The following is a 26,105-nucleotide window of genomic DNA, read 5'->3' on the forward strand; positions in this document are numbered from 1 at the left end:
CCATTAAATGTGTTTAATACCCTGCCTGGAAAAATGTATAAAAGGTTTGTAGAATCAAAAAATGCATAAAAATTGACTTAAGTTTCCATTTCTTTTTCTTAGTTTAAAGATGGAATGATGATCAGCGAAGAGACAATCTCTGGAAAACACCTAAGGAATCATTTTTCAGTGCCTATTCTGAATTTGTAGTGTAAATGTTTCAGTTCTTTTGAAACTCAAAACCATTTTTTCTTCATACGTGCTTGTTTTCATCTGTTTTATAAATGAACAACTTGATTACATGCATATCACCTATGGCCGTAGAAAATTCTAATCCATTTGAACAACCAGCCTGCCTTAGAGAACTCAACTGGTGAAATTACTTGACATAATCCAAGAAGTGACTGCTGTTCTGGTGACTTTTTTTTTCTTCTTCCTTAAGCTTTCTCATTTTGGTTAAATGCTGGACAAAATTATTTTTAAAAAAATACTTTTAAAGTGAATCATATAAATCTGCAGGTTGTCATTTCTTACAGGCTTTCATATGAAAAGCTAAATGCATAAGTTACCTGCAGTAGGTACGGATTAACTTTTTTTTATGTTGTGCAAACCCTATTTGAATATATATACAAGAAAATAGAGAAAATATTTTAATTTATTGAATAAATGCATTCTTTGCAAGTTATTGGAGCAGGATCTTTGTAAGGTTCTCAAACACTACACGTATTGTCTTATCCTGTTTAAGAATCCTTGTAACACAGTGGGTGCTCATGTTTAAAAATTGATTATGACCTAACAAACTGAAACTTTTAGTTTCAGTATAAAAAGGTTATCTATCTATCTTTACTATAAGCATAGTTGGTCAGGTACTTGAAGTCACTACTGCCACTGTCAGTGACAGGATTCGGGGCTAGGTGGACCACTGGTGTGACCCAGTATGGCACTTAATATATTCTTATCTTCTAAGTGAAAGTTCATAGTATAGAATCAATCTATTTTTTAAATGGTTTTAATAGTCCAAATTATTTAATATTGAGAACTCTGAATGAGCTTTCTATTTCTGGAAAGCATCCAATAGACTTCTAAATTTTGTAATTACTGACTCCTCTCAACCACAATCTGATAAGTAATTTAAAGTCAGAGATGCCTAATTTAATAATGAAATTATTGTGTAATGGCTATTTTTTGTATGGCTCAAGTCTTCCAACCTACTGCCACGCTGCTCTATTTGTTGAAATGTCATAAATGAATCAATGTTTTCAATAGGACTGTAGATTGTCATTGCTGTATTTAGAAAAGTAAAATAGTACAACTTTGGCCAATGGATATAAACCCTGGAAAGAAATACTGATGCTATACATTAAAATTAATAAAGTATCTGGACTAGATAAGAAGCCCATAAGCATATGTCCAGTTGTTGATTGCTTCAGTTACCCGGCGTCTCCAAGCGGAAAGGAACTTGAAGTGCTATTTTGTACTCTTAATAGCTGACCTTCAGTACAATTTTGGCTGTTTGGCAAGAAAAGAATTTTGATTAAAAATTGCTTTTAAGAAGCATGACAATTACAGAGTATGTGAGCTACATACTTCCTGCAGGCTCAGACAAACCAGTATGTGGAATACTAATAGTTATTTCCTTAAATAATATTTTGATCCTCCATTGAGATTTGGCTTTTATCAAGCTAGCTTAGTTAATGCCAACACTAATTATGTTCTCCATAGCAACTAGACAGGAAGAATTGTGGCATCTGCAGAGATAAACTTGGCAAGGCTAATTTTGCTTTCAAACAGGTGTCTTGCAGTATTTTAGGGAGAATACTAATGTTTGCTTTTCAGATTGATTACTGACCCAGAGTAGTATTGAACTGTAGGTATAACAGTCAACCAGAACCCATATTTAACTCTACAACATATAATTGAAAATACAGTCAGTCATCAAATCCCGTCCTCCCTCCCTTTCCCTCTCCCCCCTGGACATACACACATCAATATTAAGTTGAGTAGAGATGTACTTTGTTTTGGAAAAAAAAATAACATTGATGTGCAAAGGAAAATCTCTCTCTCTGAGCACCCTAAAAAGGTTAAAACAACACTGTGTTTTAACCAAACAATTCAAATGCTGCCACCTCCTCACTGATTTTTTTTTTTTTTCTTTAAAATAATAAAATTAATTGTCCTAGAATTCTTAGTGCCATTATTTAAAAAAAGAAAGAAAGGAAAAGTGTTAAATATCTGACGTGACTTCTTCATAAATATTTTGATTAAGCTATTGGGAGTGGTATGTAAAATATAAAATAAATTGTTCCTGGAAGGCCTTAGTTTTTTTTAAACAATGGTGCCCCTAGGTTACAAGAGCTATACATTACAGTATTAATTACTGAGGCTATGTTATGACATGTTACATCGCACCTGCATTTAATAGAATGTGATGAGACTTTTTCTATATCAACTTGTGATTTTTAGTACAAGAACACCTTTTATAAATATACTGTCTTGTTAGAAATGTAAATCTTGTAGCTTTCTATAATAGGTGCTTGGAAAATGCACAAGAGATTTAGCTTTGAATCTCAGGTACCTCTGATATAGTAGTGACATGCTGAATATTTTTTACATGACATGCAACTGGAATCAGTTTCTTGTTACAGTAATGTGAAGGAATTCTCGTGTTTTAAATTTTGCATCATCATTGTGTGCTGGCATAACTGGACAATGTTCTGTTTCACTTTAATGTCTTGATTCTGACTTATTTCCTGTAGGAAGTGCATACACTTAATGGATCCTAATCTTCTAACTTTGAATTAAGCATTACTTTGAATGCTGTTGCACACGTGAAGAGCAGTGATTCCCATATATGCCTACATAGAAAAAGAATGCCACGTGTGTAAGCTCTGCCTAGCAATGAACTAATTTTTGTAACATCCTTATGAGGCAGCTAAATAATTATCATCTTTTCTACACATGAAGATGTTTTTACATTAACTCATTTTTCTAAGATGTCACAGAATGAATCCTAGAATTTAGGAGTCTGATGAGAGTCTTGTGATCAATATAATATAGTGCTTTGCAATCCAGCTTTTGTGTTGCATTCAGCTGGATCCATTAAATACAGAAAATTGCATTAACTTCTTACTGCTTGTGTCTGCAGTGCAAGGCACTTAAACATGTGTGATCTCAAGCACCTGAGTAACCCTGATGTAGTATCACACACGATTCAATACTTTGCTGGACTGGTGTCTTCAGTGACCGTATCCTTTAAAATGCACAAGGGCATTTTAAAGTGAAGGCTGAAAATACAGTATTGAACATGCTGGGCATGTGATACTTGACACTGCACCGCTTGTATGCACTGCATGTAGCCGTAACTATTTGCATTGCATACCTCTCTTAACATGCCAGGCAAGAAAAGTTAGAGTCTGATGATTGATTTTCCTTGCCTTATGCCATTGTAATTGCCATTCTGTCTTTTGCTTATCCCAACTGTGCCTAGGTATTGCTGTTTACTGTAGTAATTGCTTTAATTAAGGTGTCAGAGTGACGACTTTGTGACACCTGGCTCCATATTTATAATTTTTTTTTGAAGAAAATGCTGATTATGTTGAATTTTGCAATTTTTGATCCCTATTTAAAAGAGACATCTGTCTTGGAGAAACAAGTGAATTGCACTGAGCCTATTTTAAGTTACAAAAAGAGAGAGGATTAGAAAACCAGTTGGATGCAAGGTGAATTTATGCATGCAAAGTCTAATTTAGCATTGAAATAGCCTCAGGAAGACATAGACTCTTAGCTGATTTCTTATTGCTTCAGTGACTCTAAATAAAATTAAAAGGCAGTAAGTTAATGTTAGGAGCTAAGGTTTCTAGTGCAGTTCTGAGTGATAGGACTACACTGTATTCATATTTTTTATCCCAGTGTAAACCCTTATGATATTATCTTTTTTTTTTTTAAAGATCTGTATACCATAATATAAGTTGCCTCAGCTATTTGTTAGGTTGGGTTTTTTATATATATATTTTTTTGGGGGGTGGGGGGGTTGCAGCCAAAGCTTTCTCGTAATATTTCTTGGCAGGGTATGGCAGGTAGAATGTGGGAGTGTGTTCAGTTTCTCCTGCCTCCCAACACTGCTGAAGCAACACTACTAGTTCTTTGTGCTGTATATAAAATGTCTTGTGGTATTATCTCTGAGAGAAATGGAAATGATTTTCTACAGAGCACAAAGTGATTACTTATACCAAATGGGGTGATTTGAAAACAAAATGGCAGTCATTTGTAAGTTTCATTCAGCTGTTTAATATCATAGCTTTCATGTTTAATTTCCTTTCAGAAAAACAGCTGCATACATAGATTTATACTTCATGTGGTTTATCTGCATGGTTGTACCTTATATCATCTGCCCAGGATAACATAGCAGTTAATAGGACCATGCTGATTTCCACCCCCTCCAAAGCTGCCTCTGTACCAGTGGTAGTATAGTGATGCTAATATTCAGGGTATTCTAATCTAAGACATAACTGAGGCAGAATCCCTGATACCGGAGTGGAGTGCTAGTGTCCAAGTACTAACACCAATACATTCCTTAATATAAATGAAATTTTGCAAAGGACAGACCATTCAGTTTTTGTGTATTTTCTCTTAGCAAAGTTACTTCCTGAGCTAACTTAAGATTTGATTGAAAGCCTACTGAAGTTTGTAGGAGCCATTCCATGGCCAGTCAGACCTACTGGCTGCTGACACACATTTGGTTAAAGGGGTGTTGAGATTTGATCTGTGATCTCCAAAATCATGCCTCTTGCCATTCTAAACATGCTTGACAGCATGCACAGTTTTGGGATCAGGGATGAGACCCCAATCATGCCCTATTGGCCAATACAGAGGGAACCCAGGATCATGATCCTAGTTTCCCTCTGGACAGGAAAAGATGCCCAGCAGCCAGCTGATTGTCAGTTGGCCCTAGAGACTGACTGGGCCAGTTTGATCCCCCAGGGCCAGTCCCTGATCAGCTGATCGGTGACTAGCAGAGACCACACTGGAGGCCATTAGAGCCCCAGTGTGGTCCACCTGGCCACACATTCATCTGTCATTTGAAATCAGCCACAAATTTTATTACACATTTTTTTGTAATAAATGTTGTGGCTTTCTTTGCTTTTTGTTGTGCCATTAATCACCTGAATTTGTGGCCAGGCAACACTGTAAGATGCAATTAACTGATCTTAATCACAGCTAAGTAACATGGTCTAAGTAACTGGTTTAAGTAATGTCTGCCAAGGACATACTGAAAAGCTATCTCAATCAGTTTGATCTTTCTTTCTGTACAGTATTTCCACATGCAGTTTACCTTTGGAATATTCTATATTAAAATATTGCATGGTATCATCCAATGGGACTTAATGCAGTAAAAAAAATCCAGTGATCCTTTAAAAACAATCATTTTCTTCTTCTCCAAAAAAGGGTTCTGTAGAAAGGCAACTATTAGTCATTCATTTAATACCTTCCTTACAATTGCTGTACTTCTGTGTTTTTAAAAAAATGAATTTTTGTTTTATATTATTGGTGGGTTTGTTTTCTTTTTGTTTTGTTATTTTTGTTGCTGTGCACCTTGAGCATTTTGGCTGGGAATGCTCCACAAAGATATGACTATCCCACAGAGTAAATATGATGCCAGGGATGTTTGTATGGTTATTGATGCACAATTTGATGATGTTCTGTTATAAAAATACCTAGTCCCATGCTGAGGGTAGCTAGCTTAGCACTAAGTGTATAATATGCAAATCCCTACATGCTCGTTAGTTACAGCCTAACATTTTACAGCTCTTGACAACAAACATGGCCACTCTTTCCAATCACTCCATCCTTTTTACACTGCCCTTATAAACCTGACCTGTTGTTTTAGAGGGACATTTGCCTTGCCTAATGAGTAATTGTTAAGAAAATTAAATGATAAAATTATTTTTTCTCCTGTCTTCTACATTCAGAAATAGAAGGGGGAGAAGGAATCCAGCCTTCACACCAGGCAAGGGCTTTCATTTTTTTAAAAGGTAAAAATAAGTTTTAAAAATTCATTGGACAGATCACAACTTTGTTGAACATCTTTTAGCAGCAAAATGGTGAGAGGAGAACTCATTAAAACAACAGTTCTAATTAGGAATGCTTGCTGTTAACTTGGCAATAACTGTATCCTGGGTTAATAGACCCATCTCCATTTGACATTGGAAACTTATTTAACACGGAATGTGCGTACTAGTTCGGTGAGTGCTCTAGAGTTAACTGAGTAACAATGTTGAAATCTGGCCTTTGAATCTTAATTGTTTAATTGCAAATTGTGAAAGGCTTGGAAGTACTTTGATTAGATCATGCATGTGCTAAGTAATTTTGATTCTGTTTTAAAGTGACCTGATAGATAAAACTGTGATCCAATTGCTAGTAAATGTCCTGTGCATTTAGGCTTAAAAGTCAATACCAAATTGGGAGAGGCAGTTTAAACAAACTTACATTAAATATAGTCACTTAATCAACCTTTTGTTGACTTCCATGTTGAACTCAAGGTAGATCTGATTTTAGCACTGACTCACGATAGCCGAGTGATTCCTGGTAGTGACTTCAGCTTTGATAGCTTGACTCATTTTTGAGGTAGAGATGTAAAAGGTGAGCTTATTTCCAAAATTTTCTTTTTCTTTTTTTTTTTTTTTTTTTTTTTTTTTTTTTGTGATAGCGGGTGGCTAACTAACCTTTTCAAATCTTTTAGAATTTAAAGATGATCAAAACCCATAATTTTTAACTGGAATTTTTTTTTGCTTCAGATTATGGCATTAAAATGTTGTAATAAAATTGAGCTCTGTGCATCTTGAAATTATTTGAGAAGCAAGACTTAAAGCAGACAGCCACTTTTGAGTGTCGCAAAACCACTAGATTTAAGTGATGAAGATGCTGTGCATTTTTGTATGAAGTGTTTAGAGGTTCCTAATTATTCAGATGTTTCAAAAGCACAGAAGTTCTAGGTACACATCTTCTATGAAATATTTTTGTCAGCATAATTTTGTAACACACTTTCCTTCGTGAGACTAGAGCCTCAATTGCTGGTCACTGATGCATATTGCATTTGCACTTAAATAAATCCTAGTTTCAAAGTGTTTTAAACCTTGATCTATTTTTGATAAACAGAAATGTAGCATTTTTATCTGATTTCCAGTCAGTGATGAATATATGCATGGAGAGAAAAATATACTGACTTGACGCAGTGATTTAAAACCAAGAAAGCAGCAGGATGGCACTAGAAATTGACGTAAAGATATATGTCTCCTATGGGAACTATACCTCCAGTTCCTTGCTTGATTACCAAATTATGCTCCCCATTTAGTCCAGACTCTATACTAGTGAAGCAGAGACTTGCCTTTACTTTTTATGAGTAAATACTGGCTTTAACAGGGAGTTCCTTTGTCTGTTGCTTCATTTTCTGAGGGATGTCAGTTAAATTAAACAAATAGCATAGTGTTGTATTTTTTAAACCACAAAAATTAAAATCAGATTAAACTATTAATTAATTATTTTGGAATTTGGATGGTATGAGTAGAGGTCTAAGACGTATAGGCATATATTAGGAATTTCAAACACTGCTTATATATTTTTAAAAGAAAATCAAAGTATGTATGATTATTTGAAATATATAATGATGAAAATGAGAAAAGATTGTTGTGTTGACAGATTTAAATTGGAATTTTTAATAATATCCAATACCAAAACCCTATAAAAGGGCTAATGAAAAGAAAATATTATGTATTCTAATGAACAGCTTGTGTAATACAATCGGTGTGATGTTTTTGTTCTGTATTATATTTATTGTATGTCAGTAAAAATAAAAATTATATGTCTTGTTTCCTTAACAGAAATGAGCATTTGGTTAATGTTTTAATTCATTGGTTCCTATACTGCCCATAATAATTAAGAGCCAGCAAACATATGATTATCATTCCACCTCTTTTCCCTTGTTGGTAAATCACATTAAGTGCATTCCTAATAGATTATTTTTTGTATCAGCTATTGCTGTAGGGGGTGCTATAAGGGAGTGGGGGGTGGGGGAGTGTTTCACTCATCAGTGGGTAAAGAAATTGGTTTATGGAATCATGAATAGAAAGGAAAATGTAGGTGTTCCATGAGGTATAACTTGAGATGCGTATCATGTGCTAGCCCTCGATAAATACTCTCACAAAGTGAGCCTTGCAGGAGAGGCAGGTGCACAAGCTTTTAGATTTATCCCACCTCTTATTATAAAGAGTTTTATAATAATGAACCTTTTCACCTACCTTAATTATTTGTGTGTCATCTTGGGCACATCTATGCATTCAGTAATCCGCTTTAGGTAATGTGCATTAAATCTAGTACCTCCATGGTGAAGTATTAGAAAATGTTCATTAGTCTATTTTAATGCACATTAGTGAAAGAGCATGTTTTTGTGACACTTTAATGTGTATTAAAATACAGTAATGCCCATTAAAGTACACATAGTGGGCACTTGCACACATGCAGGAGCCTGCTCCGATGCACTGGAAATCCAGCACATCAGATCAGACTCAGTCAAATCTGCTGGAGCACATAAATTGTGTGAGCCTGCCAAAGTATGTCATCACGTGCATCAACGGCGCAGCACGTTTCTGCACTGAGAAAATGGCAGCAGTGCACTTTGAAATAAAACATGTTCTGTGTGCTTTAGTTCAAAGCACCCCACTGCCATTTTGTCAGTGTGTGGACGCACTGCACCACCGACATGATACACAAGTGCTTTTAATTAGTACAGATCGCTAATTAAAAGCACCCAGAGCTGCATTAGGAGCACACGTAGAAGTGCCCAGAGATGTGCCCCTTAGTTCCAGTATAAGTGATTGCCTACATCCAATAACACTCAAATCCCTAGCATTCATTCTGCTCTTTCAGATAGCAATTGTCACCCTTTACTACCAATACATTTAACAAGATTTGGAATTCCAACAGCAGTGTAAATGAGAACCTTCTTGTGAGAAATGATGTAATATGAAAATGGGCACTTACATCTTCCTAAGTTATTTTTTCCCCTTATTAAAAAGCGACTACACCCCAAATGCATGTTATTGGGTCTCAGTTGGACTGATTCAAGTGAAAGATAAATTATTACCTTTTCAAAAATGTAATCTGGTTTCTGATTTATTCTGAGACTAACCTGCCCCCTTTCTGTATATTCTTCAATATCATGTTTGGTCAGCAGGGGGTACTACAGGAGTATACATCTATGTTCCAGCATTGTTCAGTAAGAGCTTTTGCCTATGTGAGAAGTGACATAATGTGATAGAAAGATTATGACTCGTCTGTTGCTGACCCTTGGTTTTAGAGTTAATCAGCACTTCATGCTGACCTTCCTTCGTGTAATTGAGCTTTCAATGTTTTTAATTATTTCTTCAAAACATTTCTGTGAATTGAAACTACCCTCCAAATACCAAGGGAATTAATCTTTTTTTTAAAATGTATTTTACTTTGTTCATCTATTCTCAATTTATTGAAATACGTAGGGTTGAATTCTGCACTCAGATATATTTGTGCCTGCAATTCTCATATGCCTGTAATCAACCTGGTATAGAAACAGCAGATTTCTTAGGGACACACAAGACCAGAAGGAGCTTTCTGGGCCATTAAATCTGGTCATTAAATATCCCCCAAGTTCCCAGTTTAAACCCTCAGTCACCATCACAAGAAACAATATCCAAGATGCCAAGATACTCTGTAACATAGCATTGGTAAAAGCAGGTTCCCCCAAGCACTGCAGGGGGTGACTAGAAATAACGGTCACAAGCTGGCAGAGGGTAAGTTTAGGTTAGATATCAGGGGGCGCTACTTCATGGTCAGGGCGGCTAGGGTCTGGAACCAACTTCCAAGAGAAGTGGTGCTGGCTCCTATCCTGGGAGTCTTTAAGAGGAGGCTAAATGTATACCTTGCTGGGATCGTTTGACCCCGGTACTCTTTCCTGTCATGGCAGGCGGTCAGACTTGATAATCTGCTCGGGTCCCTTCCAACCCTAGAAACTGTGAGACTATGAGGGAGACAGACTATCATAGTTTGTCTCTTATTACTGCATAATTATATGCTTCCTAATGAGTGAAATCTTGGAATAAGACTCTTCGAGTAGATCTGTTCCAAACAGCTTTACTGGTCTCCAAAGTAAGTTTCAATACTAATTTACCTTGGCTTTTTTGCTTCCTAATGGCTTAGGCAGTGGATGGAACCGGAGCCATTTTCTAAATCCCTTTCATTGACCTTCTCGTGTGCACATGCACTGGCACAGGCACACTCGTTCAGATTTCCTCTTCGGTACTATGGTACAATAGATCTCAGAAATAGTTGTTAGCCAACTGTATTCTAAAACTTGGCATCCCTTAGTGTAAAAGGGTCCTGCTGCATGGGTGACTAATGCCCCTGGAGCCCCCTCAGCCCTTATCAACTTTGCTCTCTTTTGGGCAACCTCCCCTTCCACTTGCGTTAAGAGCTAATTACATGGCTCCGACTGCCCCTTACACCACACCCGCGTCTTGCAAATGATGCATATATGCCCCACCTGAGCTATAGGCTCTCAGCCCCAGTCCTCACCCCTTTTGGGCTGCAGGCTCCTTCACCCCCTTAGTCTTTGGCTGTGACCTCTGGTCTTTGGCCTCTCTCTCTGGGCCTGAGCCCTGGCCCTGCCGCTAGGCCAGTTGAGACTCCTGGGCTCCCCTGGCCCCGCCAGTCTTCAGCAGTGGCCCTTCTCAGTCTTCAGCTTATCTCTGGGCCCTGGCCCTGCTCCTGGGCCAGTGAGACCTATGGGATCCCTGGCCCTGCCGGCACCCCCTCCTGGGCTGCCAGTCTCCAGGCTCTCTGGCCCCTTTCTCTGTTTGGGCCATCTGGGGACCTCCTTGCCTCCTCTTAGTCCCTTCCACAAACCACCAGAGTTGCTTACCCCTAGCTCAGATGTTACCCAAGAGCTCCTCTCCCTGTGGATCTCAGGGCTCAACTGCCTGACCAGCTCAGGCCCTGGGCTTATGCTTCAAACTGGCCCCCTTCTACTCGGACGACTCGAATTGGCGGCTGCCACACCTACGGGCTGCTTCTCTTCCCCTCTTAAAAGAAAAGATGCGCTAAGTGCCCTGCACACTTGGGCTATGGCTGGGATGGAGTTTAGGAATTCCTAAGGTCTAATATCTCCAGTTTTGAACTGACTTTGGGGACTTACGTTATCAGATCTCATTAGCCTGTTGCTCTGAATGTTTCCAGTGCCATCTTGTTAGATGATTTGTGATTGCAGGCTGCCTAGTAAAATTACTCTGCAAATGCTTAAACAAATTGAAGACGAAATATACACACAAACTAGAGTTTGGCAATCTAGCTTTATTCCTCATTCTCTAGGGCAGCTTCTGCATCCATTTTTTTTCTTTCCAGCATCACCTCCTTTGTTTGGGGAAGCCCCAATTCACATGTGACTCTTCCTGTCCGGCTTGAGCTAAATGACCTTTTTTCAGGTGTGAAGTTTTAAAGCTTCTAAGCAACATTGAGTTAAAACCTTTAAAATAAAAAAATAAAAATGCAACCCCCTCTCCTCCCTGCTCCGCCCTGTGATTCTGAAAGAAAAATATACACCGGAGACATTCCTGTCAATTGTATCTTCATTTGTAAACCAAGAACATCATTCATATTGATTACAAAAACTTGTCAACTCTCAATATTTTTAAAGTAACCATGGCTTATTGCCTCAGGAGTAAGCTTATTTTTAATTTTTGTTAGACGCCTACATAAAAAGTAAGATGAGCTCATTTTAGTTTAAAAATTAAACGGGGATTTTTTTTTTCCTTCTTTGTAATGTTATCCAGTGCACAACAACTTTGCTGTGACATGAAGATGGTCATACCATAAAGACTGGTTAATTATTTAAATTGACTATTCTTTGTTGGAGCCTACCATTGCTGCATCATTTACTGGGCTTATTTGGCTTAATTACTAGAATCATGCTGTTAACAGTGATGAGAAACCCATTATTACTCTGTGCAAGTATAATGCTTGTTTACACAGTACAAGGAGAGCATCACTTACTTCATAAATGTATTACAGTGTCCTCTAGCTCTATAGCATTGAGCCATTCCTTCCCAGGCAACTTGCCAGAGAACTTAGGTACCAGTCTGTTGAATGCCTCTTTCAAACAAAGACCCCTATTGTAATCTTCCAGAGAAATGTATATAAATAGCACATATGAGTGTAATATCAGATCTGCGGGGCAGTAGGCAGCACAACAGTTTCAAACCAGAGGCTCTGACCCCTTACTCTCATAAATAAAGGCTGTAAAATCAAGCCTTTATCAGTATGTGAGACTGAGGTCTCCTGCTGGAGATGTGGTAACCTGAGTGCAGGAAGGGGAGCAATTGATCTGGGGAGTAGAGTCGTATCCACCCCATCCACTTCATCTCTCCCTAGGCTCTCTTGTGTCCAATGTTTACACGTCTACCCCCAATCAAACCGTCACAAACAAATGTGCACTAAAGCCTCTTCAACCAAGAGGATTTGCTTCATAAACAAGTGCTTAGAGGCATTCTGTAAAACGGTATTAAATTATTTCAGCTAAAATGTGTTTTTACAACACTCGATTCAGCCCTGCTCATTTTCTTCCCAGGTGCATGCTTTGGGTGCTAACCCACCTGTACCATCCTTTGTTAATCAGAGCCAATAGACCTGCTCCTGCTGCTTTTTATTTTGTAAGTGGGACTGTTCAGAGACTAGGAAGTGTATAAATAAAAATGAATGAAAAATTCCTTCCCTGGCTAGTAATGAGCCTTACTGAGACTGGAACCATTCCTGTAAAAAGTCTTTAGAGAGACAATGATCATTATGATCCACTCGTGTTAGCATTGGAGGTTATCATATGCAAGTGAAAATTAGGCAAGAGTATAAGAATATTACATGGGCCAAAACAAAAAAAGTAGAAGGGCAAAGCACAATGAGTTGCAACTAGTGTGGCATGCAAAAGGTAATAAAACAAGAATTTTGCGAGTATGTCAGAGGAAGAAGATCAAGGAAAACAGTTCCCTTACTGAATGCAGAAGGCAATCTAGTAATAGAGAAGCCTGAAGGATTTGGCACCTTTTACATTAGTTTTCTTAAATAAGGTCAGTTACTAGATGACATGCACTTGGCAGCAAAGATAGGAGATAAGCAGCCTAGAATAGTGGAAGAAGATATTACGGATTACTTAGAGAAGCTGGATTTTTAGATCAACAAAACCAGATGGGATGCATCACAAGATACTGAAGGAATAGCCTGATGTAATTTCATAACCATTGGCTCTTGAGACATGGCGGTCCAGTAAGCTCCTGGATCACTCAAAAAGCAAATGTAGTGCACATCTTTAAGAAAGGGACAGAGGATCTGGGAAACAACAGACCTGTCATTTTGCTCTTGATACCTGGAAAGATGATGGAGCAGGTCCTCAAGGAAACTACTTAGAAGCACCCAGAGGAGAACTAATTTAACCAACTTTATTTTCTTCTAAAACAAGGCTTTATGGATGGGGGGTAGTGGATGTGATGTTCCTTGACTTCAGCAAGGTTCTGGACACTGCCTTCCCTAAAATCCTCATTAGCAAACTAAGGAAATACAGTCTAGTTGAAACTACTGTGAAGTGAATGCATAATTAGATACATCATCATCAGGCTCAGCAAATTGTCACCCATGGCTCTGTGTCAAGTGGAGAGGAGGCATGGAGCAGGGTTCCCCAGGGGGTCTGTCCTGGGTCTGGTAGTGTTTAATATTTTCATTGATGATTTGGAAGACGGGATTGAAAGCATACTTAACAAATATGCAGATGACACCAAATTGGGTGGAGTTGCAGACACTCTGGAGGGTGACTTTGAATTCAGAACGACCTTGATAACCTAAAAGTGGTCTGGAATTGAATGAAATTCAATAAAGACAAGTGCAAACAACTGCACTTGGGACAGAACAATCATAGTCACTCCACAGTCTGTAATTGTGCATGACTAGTCTGCAGCACAGCAGAGAATGACCAGGTGCGTTGACAGTGAACCATAAGCTAAATATGAGCCAGCAGTGTGTTCTTGTTACAAAAAGATTAATAGTATACTGGACTGAATCAATAGGAGCATCACTTAGAAATCGAGGAAAGTGATTCTCCTACGTACCACTGACGAGGCCTCACCTGGAGTACTGCATCCAGTTTTGGGCCCCTCGCTTCAGGAAAGAAGTAGACCAGTGGAGAAGAGTCCAGTGGAGAATGACAAAAACTATTAGAGACCTGGGAAGAACAATTTATGAGGAAAGGCTGAAAGAGCTACGGTATTTTGTCTGGCAGAGAGAAAACTAAGGGGGGGATTTGATACCAATTTTCAGATACCTGAAGGGTGGCTATATGGAAGATGTAGATAAGATTATTTTCTGTGGTCTCAGGGGACAGGACAAGGAGCTGTGGTCTTAAATTGGAGCACAGGAAATTCAGGTTGGAGGAAATTTCTCACCATCCGGCTACCCAGAGAAGTTGTGGCATCTCCATCCTTGGGAGTTTAAGAGCAGTTTAAATGGACACTGGACAGGTAATTATGATCAAAGAACGATCCTACCTGGGGCAGGGGACTGGGCTGGATGACTTCCTGAGGTCCCTTCCAGCCCTACCTAACTTTTGAGTCTAGTAAATGCTCTTTATCCAGAGCAGTGCTGAATGACACAGGTAGACGATCTGATAAAGTAGTTTGTCTCCTATACACAGAACAAGCGGAAAGGGATATATTCCAGTGCTGTTCCTGAGGGAAGGGAGTGAGAGGAAGACACAAACTCTATTTTGAGGATTATAAATACCAGCCATGTTGATTGGAGAAATGTGATGAGACTAACCAGGTATGGACAAAAGATAAGATGAGTTGGATGAAGCCACCTGGTATCTGCGAAACAGCTCGCCCTAGTTTCTGTCTTCTTGCCTTCAGTGAGGCAGGCACAGGCTTTCAAAAGCGTGAGGAGCTATAAAACCACTTCTCAGAGGAAGCTGTTTTCCAAAGAGGCAGCTTGGTCTGAAGATATCACAAGAGCTGGAAATACTTGATTGTCTTGGAGCCCTAGCCCCTGGGCTCTAGTGGGTCTGAGAATCTCACCTTTCAAAAAAGAAAGTTTTTCGCCATCATTATTGCAAATAAAAGCTTGAGAATGTGAACCATGAAAGCTTAAATATCAGAACACATCTGTCAGAATTCATCATTTGAAAAAGACACTGTATTATGATCTTCAGAGCCTGACTCATGACTTCTTAAGTATTTGTGCTTGGCAAGACTGGCAATCCTCCAAGAAGCAGTATTAAAGAGGCACAGGGTAATTTTTAGTGACAATTATTTGATATCTTTAATAATACCTGTTTTCTGTTAAACTTTTCATAGTTTCTGCGTTATCTGGTACTCATCTCCCATTGTAAGTGTCATGCATCTTGCTGTTGATTTATACAAAATAAAATGCCTAGCATATCCTTAAGTCTTATGTTTCCTCTCAACATTTAAATAATGTTTTTTCTGTGCTGTTTGTGTGCTAGGAGCACAAGCGGGAGGAAACCTATTTCCACAAAGATCTTAAAATCTAAAATACAGATGTGGATATGGGGAACAGAGTTACCGACTTTGCATCTTTATTCATTTTTGTCCTGTCATACAGTTATGGAAAGGAGAAGGTGTTGAGCTGGCTTAGGTTTGATGCATCTGCGGCTTCCAGAAGATGTGTGTTTTTAAGAAGGGGAACTGGGATCTTGTTGAATATGTCACTAGAAGTATATCGCAGTATTGTTTTGTCTGGCTTCATTGCCATCATTTGAAAACAAGCTGGTTCCTACGGACTGCTGCGTAGCTGCTCAGAATACAAAAAGGACCCTGGAGAGGAAGTGCAATCTTATAACAGATATTCTGTTATTGCTGCTGAATTAAGCACAAACCACAATGCCAAATGGGTCTTTTTCTCTTGATGTTGCTGAAGGTTGGACAGGGCACTGGTGTGCGTCCTTAGGAAAGTCACATCACCTTTGCACAGCTTTTCCCCTCTGCACAGGGAGAATAATGGTGCTCACTCTCCTTTCCAAAGATCTTTGAGCTCAGCTGAGAAAATCACCACCGAGAAACAAATGATTATTTGCTGTTAGAAGGGACGCTGTTTTCAAAGCATGCAGGCTGCTTTCAGCCCAGACGGCCTTCCATCCTGTTGATCTCCTGTTGCTATCCTTCCTGGCGTCTTCCCCTGCAGCCTCCTCTCCTCTTTGTGCTGCCCACCTGTACAAGTTGGGCAATCAGCCCAGTTCCTTTAGTTCTTAATGAGTCCCGACTGGAGATGCCAACAATAATACATCTCTGCTCTTGCCTCTGCTACTGCTGGTCCAGACCCTTTAATATTGATATCTCCCTGGTGGCAGCAATGAAGATTAACTACCATTTGTTGCTTTTTTTAAAGTAAGTCTTCTAGCTATTTAAAGACAGTGTTCCAAATACCTATAAGACTTACTTATTCAATATAACAAATGGTAGTATATCTTCATTGATGCCATCCCAGAGCCTTGCCAATACCAAAGGGCCTAACTGGCAGCAGTAGCAGAGATGTATTAGGGCTGGAGACTCTGGCTGGGACTCATTGTGCATGGGGAATCAGGCTGGTTGCTCAAACATGACATGTAGATGAGAGCAGGAAAAAAGGGTACTAGGAGCAGCAGACACAGTGAGACTGTGGCAGCCCAATTAAAAGTTCATGCGAGGCAACTGCCCCTTTTGTCCACCCACCTCTTTCTCACTTCCCACGGCAGCAGCAACACAGCAGTTCTGGTGGCTTGGGAATTGATAAGACTGGAAAGGGCCTCCTTTGGATTGAGTTCAGCCGCTGTGTTCACAGGTAAATGTTAACAATTTTGGTCCCCCAAATCCCCACCATATATGCTCACCCACAGCTACAAGGAATGATATCTGAGCCTCCCTAGAACACCCTAAACCAGGGGTGGCCAACTTGTGGCATGGGTGCCCCAGGCAGCAGCTCGGTGCATCATATGGTAGATAGGGGAGGAAGCAGGGAGCACTGCAGGAGATAGCATAGAGAGCAGAAAGCAGAGTAGCAAATTGGGCAGGGAAGCACAGGGAAGGAAGCAGAAAGCAGAGCAGCAGATCAGGCAAGGGAAGGGGATTGGCATGACGCCCAGAAAGGATGAAGCTCTAGTAGGCCTGGCTCCCATTACCCTAAATCATGACGAGCATAAAAGCAACCAAGGTCACTGCCAGTACCCCATCACTGTAGCAACATGGAAGTGGCTGAATAACCTGCTCTGAGGATCTTAGGAAAAGAACCACGCTCACTGTTACAGAGAAAGGCAAAACCCGTACAATCCATGCTAATTTGATACACGGGAAACATACGTTCTTGCCCCAGTAGAGTTGATTGGTCTGACTAAAAGCAGAAGAGCAAGAGCCAGGAATATCTGGGATTAAGTACCATGAAATAGCTGAGCACATTTATCAAAATCCCCCAATCTTAGCAGTGGCCAGAATCTCAGTGCCTCAGAGAGATGCAAAGAAAGGAAGAAACCAAAACCGAAAAAACCCACAGAAGCCAGGAGAATTCATTGTGGCAGTGGGGGTGCGAGGAGTGAATTGTACTGGCAAAATATTTATTCTTAAAAAGTACAAGAGCAGTGTTGTGATCTGTGTGCAAAGATGGCCTCAAGCGGATCCTAGCATTGTTGATGTTCAGATATATGCCAGCTGCCTGTAACGCTGAAGAATCATCCCAGCCTCTGGGTATCTTCACATACCAGGGAATACCAACCACCTCCCTTCATCCTCACGTATGCCCTTGATGCTAGTACTTTAGAACCTGTAAGAACAGCTGTGTGCTAGTAAGTGCTCATCTGCACTGGGGATCCTTGAATAGCTATTCTGCACATTTTATGGCAGTTATGCCAAGCTTCCCAAGTGTCTGAGCACATACACAAAAGATGTTTCGAAAATGCATTCATTCTAGAAATGAAATTCTTTACTTCAAAACCAGTGAAATATAATTATTTTATACATTCAGAAGCGATCTCACCCAGGGCCTTAACACATGCCAGTTTTATCTATACACCAATAGATGCAGAAAGACACACAGGTCAGACTGAGTAGCCTCAAAGTGGGACAGTGTACAAAGTCTACCCCCTCTTGAAAAGGATAATAGGGAAGGAAGAAGTGTAGCGTCCAAATCAAATAGCACATGCAGTAATAAGCAACCAAACAAGGACAAAAACTCTTCTACACGCATTTTAGAAGCCTAAATAAGATGGGTGAACTGGAATGCCTCATATTAAAAGGTAATCAGGACTCATCGTAAGATGATATCTTTTATTAGACCAACAAGATTTTTCCAAAAAAAAATAATTGCAAACTTTCGGGCACAAACACCTTTCATTTGCAAAAATCTTGTTGGTCTAAGGATAATAAGTCAACATGACAATCAGTGTTATGCTGGATTACAAACAATATAGTAATGACAAAGTAGAACATGCAGGTGGGGGAGCGGTGCTGTATGTTCAGGACAAGATAGACAGAAACGGCATGAAAAACCAAACAGGAAAACCACTATATAATCTCTGTGGGTAGAGATTCTGTATTTGAATTCCTGATTAGGAGGCTGAAGGTGATTACAAAATGCTAAGGGAGATTAGAGAAGCTACTAGAGTGGGGCAGACCACATAGACTGGGTGAACACCTCAGAGCAAAAAACAAAGATAAAATTTCTAGATGTGATAATAAGTGACTGCTTTCCAGAACAACCTGGAACTCGCACAAGGAGAAGCAATTTTAGACTTAATCCTGCATAATGCAAAGGACCTAATTCAAGAGGTATCTATTGGTGAGCCACTCTGTAATAGCAACCATAATATAAACACGTTCAATATGCTAGCAGCAGAGAGTCTACCCAAAAAATCTACCAGGCCAATACACAACTTTAGAAAGGGAAGTTATACAAAAATCAGGAAGTTAGAAGTTAAAGTAGCAGTCAAAGAACATAAAAGGCCTGCAGGCAGCCTGGAAGATGTTTAAAAATAACACATGAGATGCTGAGCAAAAAGTGTACGCAGCAAATTGAAAAGGGTATCGAGCAGTCCAATAACACCCTTGCATGGTTTAATAGCAGAGTTCAGGAGGCCATCAATAATGAAGTGCTGGGCAGCGCAGATCGCTTCTGCAATCTCGGCTCAACTCTTACCAGCTCGCTTAACCTTGATAGACAACCAGATGTGGGAACTGGAAAAGGCTCTGTCACCTTTGGCAAACTTAACTCATGGTCTGAAACAACAAGCTGCTGACCCTGAACACAAAGGTGTCCATCTATAAAGCTCATGTCCTCAGTACCCTTCTTTATGGCTTTGGAAGCTGGGTCACGTACTCCAAACAGAAGTGGAGAGTGAACAGCTCCCACCTTTGCCGGCTCAGAAAAATCCAAAAGAGTCACTTGGGACCAATGGATCACCAACAGTGGGATCCATGAGAGGACTGGCCTAAAGCCCATGTAGACTACACTGGACACTTGTAGGCTTTGCTGGCTGGGATACATGGAGTGCATGCCTCAAGACTATCTGCTGAAGGCTGTGCTCTATGGCCAACTCAAGAACAGCCTGCAACTCAGAGAAAAGCCAAAGCTCAGATAAAGCAATGAGGTCAAGCAAGGTCTTAAGAAATTCAGCATTCCCACTGACAACTAGGAGAACCCTGCCCACAACCACTTAGTCTGGGGAAGCTGAGTCAGGGCTGGTGTAGTCATCGCAGAGAACCATCAGAGAGCCCAGGCTGAGACCCGCAGGTGAGCCGGGAAGCAGAGTGTACTTCAACCTCCATCTGACAAATGGGCCACTGTGGGAAGGCTTGCCACCCATGCACTGGGCTTTTCTCCCACGTCACTGCCAAACACCACTCACCGACTGACCTAGTCGCATCTCCTTTCATCTGTCAGGATGCTGGATAACCATAGTAGGACACTGGTTGACATTGAAGCTCACCTTCACTTTCTTACCAATTCATTTAACTTGGTGACATTGTTTACCAAATCCTGGGTCTGCCCCTGCCTACCAGTAAGCCATCCTCCCTCTCCCATACAGAGCGGTCCAAGTTCAGGTTAGGTCGTAGCCACTGAAGGAGGCTGGCAAGGCCATGTGTGTATGGAGGGGCAAGGGTGATGCGTAGGGGGTGCACGTACACCCCCTGAGCATGGCGGTGCACCCCCTACAAAAAGGCACCACCAACACTGTCAGTGGCACCTGTGGGCGGTCACCACTCACCATCCCGCCACTGACACCATCAGCGGCATCTCTGGGCAGTCTGTGATCCCCGCTGGCTGCCACCAATGCTGCTGGCAGCAGCTGCAGCTAGTCACTGACCCTTGGTTGGTGCTTGCCACCTCCCCCCCGCTGCTGACAGCACCGGTGGCATCTGCAGGAGCTCCCCTGCTTACTGCCACCATGCTCCTGCCACTGCTGCCAAGCTCCTACTGCCGCCATGCCCCCCTCAGCCGCCGGGGGCACGTGTCGTTCGTGTGAAGGGGGGCTGTGTAAAGTTCTCATGGATCTGGTGTTTGTGGTGGTGGAGGAAAGGTGGGTGTCATTTGCCAAAGAGGGGGAGGGGAAGGAGAGTGGGGAATAAACACAAAGAGACAAACTTAGACACACAACGGAGGGACGGGGACACACACTGCTGGCTTGCTCCTTCTGGTCATAAACACAACAGAGTGGGGGAGTGGAGTACAGGACTCACCACGCAAAGAGAAATGGGTTTTGCTGCAGCTACCGCTGCGGCTAGACTTGCTGGAGGGCTCCACTGGTGCCTCTGGGGTTCCCTTAGGCTATGAATGGCTATAGCAACAGCAAGAGGAGGCCTCCCCCTCTACCCCCCAAAAGAGGGGAGGGCAGCATGGGTCTGAGCCTGGGGTAGGAACAAGAGCCAGCAGCATCTGGCCTGCCAGGCAGCAGGCTAGAGGGGGAAGTGCTGGCGACCTTTTTGGAGACGGAGGTGGCTGGGCTAGGTGGATCATTGGTCTGACCCAGTATGGTATTTCTTATGATCTTATGTTCACTCTCCCCATCTTTAGAGCCTCAAATTTCCTACACCCCCTCAGCCACCTATCCCACCTAAAAACATCTACTTGGCTCTCAGAAGGCCTGCAGCACCACTATGGAAGTCTAACTATCAGATCAATCCCCCTGTCAATAAATTGATCTTAAAAGGAGTGGCAACCGGTCATATGTTGTTTTAATCACACCGTGCCCATTGCAGGCTTATTGCATTCACCTCCTTCCTTTCCAGGGACAACCCTGGTGTTTTCTGGTGTTCAAAGGTTGAGTGTCAGAGATGTATTTTTCTAGAAGGGGAGAATTGCTTACATGTAAATGCTGTTATGTGAAGATGCAGGTCTCAAAGATTACATCTTACCTGTGCACTCACTTGCTAAGGTGCTGAAATTTTTGTACATCCTTCTGGGTTTAAAAATTCCTGTTTAAGGAACTTAACTTCTAATTTTTCAACCACAGAGGAAACGGACTATCAGAGAATGAAGGGCAATGGCAACATCTCAGCAGGGCAACTTTTGCTATGAACGGCAGTTAACAAACTGAGCTGAAGGAGATGCCGCCTACCAAGAACAGAGCAAAACAGATCATCAGCTGCCACAAATAGGCATAGATCTATGACTATTTGCATCAGCTGAGGGTCTGGCTTTAAGAATGAGTTTCAGTTAAAACACAGCTAATATACCTTCTTTTTTTCTTAACTCATTCCCTGTCAACTTTAAATATTGGGTTCTCAAAATGTCAAAGTGTTTTGTCACTCAGATCTGCAGGCTTTCTAAAAGTTGAGTTCTGCATTCAAGTGTAAAGAAAAGGGAACACGAAGCATTCAGCTTCTGGGATGAGTAGAGAGTATGGACCATGTTTTGGTGATGCAACCATTTTCAGAACCAGTCTGGCTTCTTTTATCTAAAACATATAATAAACTAAATATATAGTGAATCAAAGGTATAAATTACTACTTCAGCTCTGCTATGTATTGCATTTGAGGAGTCTTGTTTAATATGTAAGAAAGAGCTTGTTTGGTCAACGGTTCTGTTTATCTTTAATAATTTAGTATCTAAATTATCTAGCTGCTTCTTAGCAGTACCATCACCTGCATGTTTGCTAGAAATTCTGGGATGCAACATATGTTTTGTACCAGGAGAAGAGAAGGGTAGATTACATGTCACCTCTATTAGTATCATTATTGTCAGTTTTTCTTTAGGGGCTCATTCATAAAAGCTATTATCTTCATCCTTTTGGAATATAAGTGGACACTTTCTATTATTTTTTTTTATTTTCCTCTTGGTGCCATCTCTATTTAATAAGATTTACTCAGAATCAGAAACTGCTGTTAGAAACAGTGTTTACTCTTAATTAATGTGTGAGCTTATTCAGGGCTATTACTAATGATCCCTTCCTGATAGCTTACTCTTCAAATTCAAATCCAAGGTTGGCAGGATTTCTTTGCCTGTGGTTATATGAGACAAAGGTATATAACTAATTGATCCTTTTTGGCTCTAGTCAATGACCTATACATTTTCCATCTTACTCAAATAGATAAGTGTAGGATTTTCTGCTGCTAATAGCCTGGTTTGATATTTAGCTCCTATCTTTATTCAATCAACTCATTTACCGGCTGCCTTGAATGCAGGAAACGTGAAGGCATCATTGTAGTGAAGTATGCTACAAGAATAAAGCTGCTGATATATTGGAAATAAAATTATGTTTCAGTGTGACTGACAGTCTGGAGTTACAAATTCAATATCTAGGTTTCAGCCAAAGATTACCCAGCATATTGTATTTTGGGGGTCTTATATTTAATAAAATATTAACATACCCATTATGCACAAATACCAAAACACTCTTAGACAACTCTTAGACAAAAGCAAGAGATTTGACTGTAAAGCTGATGGAGTACTAGAGATCTAACTCAGTTTTATTTCTGGGCCTCATAAGATGTAGAGTGTGAACCTCCTTTGGGACAGGGAGAGGGTGCACCTCTACTAAATTACCAAACTGTCCTGCTGAAGTACAAGTGTTACATGAACTGCTTATAAAGATGCAAAAATGAAATGTGCAGTGGTGAAACAGATCTCTTCCTAATGACACTTGGTATTGACTTGTACAACGGAAGTAAATGACTGAAAGTATGATACGTCTGTGTCTGAGGGACAATTGTTCTAAGTTGAAGTTTCCTTAGTAACTTAAAAATACTCTGTGTGTGTGTGTGTGTGTGTGTGTGTGTATCATTCTTCCTCCATATTTTACCCCATTCAACCATCTTCTTTTTCCTATGACCTTGCAGTCACAGCCTGTTCGGATACGGCATGCATGGATACAGATTTGCCTACCATCTTAATATAAAGACTTACCAAGACAGTTTGGCATGGCCTTGAAATCATAATCTTATTAACAAAAGCTCATATTGATGCCGTTTCATTTTGATCTACTTATGTGGTCCCTGCAGCCTTGCTTTGACATTGTCTGGCTTCATCTGGACATTGTAGAATGGCCTCCCTAAGCTCCCGTGAACTTATTTTGCCATTGATTTGTGTGCCAGCTTTGTACAATGAACACTCTAAGATCATTCGGACAATCCATAGTGCCATTCAAGCAAGTAGAAAGAAGCCTAGTTGGAATAAAAACATTATAAAACTGGCATGATCCCTCTACTCTGAATGCCTTTTTATAGATAAGGAGCTATGTTCCATCCACATGCTCTGCAGTAGGGAGCATTGGGAATTTGTAGGCTATGCATATCTTGTCAAGAACTCTCAAGATCTCATTGTCAAGATATTCTTCAACACTTGTCATAAAATCCATGTGTCATTGCTTGGCTGTTTGATCATTTGCTTAAACGTTTATTAAGGAAATGACTGCTGAAGGAGATGAGCCTGGCATTTTGTTCCAGAGGTTTTAAAGACCTTGGCTCAGCCTTATCATTAGAAGTGGAGCATGCAAGTATGGAAAATACTGTAGCCACAAATCCCGGGTATCAAATTCTGGGCTCAGTCAACCCAAGAATCTCCACTGAATGGAGTTTCTATAGTGTAGTGTTATAAAGGAAAAGGGATCTCAGAGGAAGGCACATCATAGTTCATTATTTAGGGTCTTGAAACAGACCTGGAATTGGACTGTTAGCTTGAACTGGGCACAGAACAATCGGATAATATCTGTTTAACCTGCCTAATAGGCAAGGTTTCACTTGTTGGTTCATTTCTAATTTTGAAATGTCTGCCTGAGTAGACCTAGCTAAAAATAAGACATAGTAAAGTTTTAGTAGCAAGAAACTGAGATTTGTGTGTGTTTGTTTTTTTATACAAGTTGTTCGTGTTGTTACATTTTAAAATGGAAAATTATGCAACTATTCTGTGAGGACAAAGACAAGAAGAAATAAATCTTCATTACTAAAATCCACATTTTTCAACCTTTCTATTTCAAGCTCATTTTATATATTGTAGCAATTAAATCCTAATGTGAACAGAAGGCACACCGGTTTGTTATTTTTGATGGAACAAGTGGAACAAGGGAATAAAAAGGTTAATATGACCTATATCATGACACCAGCAGGTAAGAATGAGACCTGGATGACACTAAGAGTTAAGAAAAGGACACGATCTTGGGCATAGAGATATCGTCTCACATAGCCCCATCAAAGCAAGCACTGTTAAAAAAGAGCCCCCCTTTTGTTAAAGATACCCAAAAAAAAGTTTGCTGAAGATTTGAAATGTAACATGTTAAGTAGGGCTGGGGTTTTTTAAATAATATTCCTTATTCTTTTTACCTTTAGCTGCAGGGTTTTTCTAAGGAAATCCTCATCCTTTTGACAGACTTCCAAATGGTATTAACTGTCCTTTTGGGGGAATAGCAGGAAAAGACAGCTGAGATAGGCTGGAGCTGTTTCTGTCTGAGCCTTCTTCCTCATGGGCAAAACAAGACAGATATACAAGAAAGGGACCTCAGAGACAAGAAGATATGGGTCTCTCCATGTAAAGGGGCACCTCCCCAGTCCCCTGGCTATAATCTACCCATGTGCCTACACTGACTGGGACCCCCCAGAGCTAGCTTCTCCCAGGATGTCTGACCAAGAGCCAGGCTCAATCAACTCCAGGAATCCTCCCCTTTCTGAGTGGGACTTCTCCCTTTTATGCCAGTCCTGGAGGCCTGGCATTGGCTGCAAGTCTACTGGGGTGGGGCCAACCCAGCCCAGCAGCTCTCTTTAACCTCTTCTTCATCTGGGGCTAGCCAGTCCACTCGATCATACACCCTCCCCCTCAAGGGCCCCTTTCAGGGTACCTCCCTCCCTGGATTCTTCCTCCCCCTCTCAGGGAAAAAAAAGTCCACAATGAGCTGGGTTTTTCTAGCCCTACGATGGAGTTGGAAGGAGAAGGGCTGTATGGCCAGGTATCACTGCATACTTCAGGGATTTGTCTTCTTCATGGTGTGTGAGCAGAGGAGGGGTGCATGGTCCATGATCAAGGTGAAGATCCCACACAGCAGGTAATACTGGAGGGCCTCTACCATCCATTTTACTGCCAGGATTTCTTTCTCAGTGACAGTATTTTTTCTCCCTTGGGAATAGCTTTCTGGCTCAAATAGAGGCTGGGTTGTTCCTCCCCATTCACTGTTTGGGACAACACTTCCCCCAAACCCCCTACTGGAAGCACGGGTCTGGAGTATAAAGTCCTTTGAAAAGTCTGGGTTGTACAGGACTAGTTCTTGGCATAGTCAAGCCTTCAATATGCAGAGCAACTGGGCACATTCTCTGGTCCACTATAACCTTATATATTCATAGAGTCATAGATGCGAGGGTCGGAAGAGACCTCAACAGATCATCAAGTCTGACTCCCTGCCTGGGCAGGAAACAGTGCTGGGGTCAGATGACCCCAGCCAGATGCCTATCCAGACTTTTCTTAATGACCCCCAGGGTAGGGGAGAGCAACACCTCCCTCAGAAGCCCATTCCAAATTTTGGCCACCCTTACCATGAAAAAGTTTTTCCTGATATCTAGTTTAAATCTGCTCTCTGTCAGTTTGTGACCATTGTCCTTGGT

The 26,105-nt window shown here is 40.8% G+C and overlaps 1 protein-coding gene across 1 annotated transcript in view; it reads left to right on the forward strand.

The window, feature by feature from the left end:
* SLC35F5 (solute carrier family 35 member F5) overlaps window positions 1-5,378 on the forward strand; it is a 68,918-nt gene extending 63,540 nt beyond the window's left edge. The window contains exons 16-17 of the mRNA XM_019553603.1: window positions 103-4,726; window positions 4,910-5,378. The gene's annotated coding sequence lies outside the window, so the exon portion shown is untranslated. The remainder of the gene's footprint in view (window positions 1-102; window positions 4,727-4,909) is intronic.
* Window positions 5,379-26,105: the final 20,727 nt, after the last annotated feature.

This window comes from Crocodylus porosus, unplaced genomic scaffold, assembly GCF_001723895.1.
Source record: "Crocodylus porosus isolate Cpor-Errol unplaced genomic scaffold, CroPor_comp1, whole genome shotgun sequence".
NCBI classification, from domain to species: Eukaryota; Metazoa; Chordata; order Crocodylia; family Crocodylidae; genus Crocodylus; species Crocodylus porosus.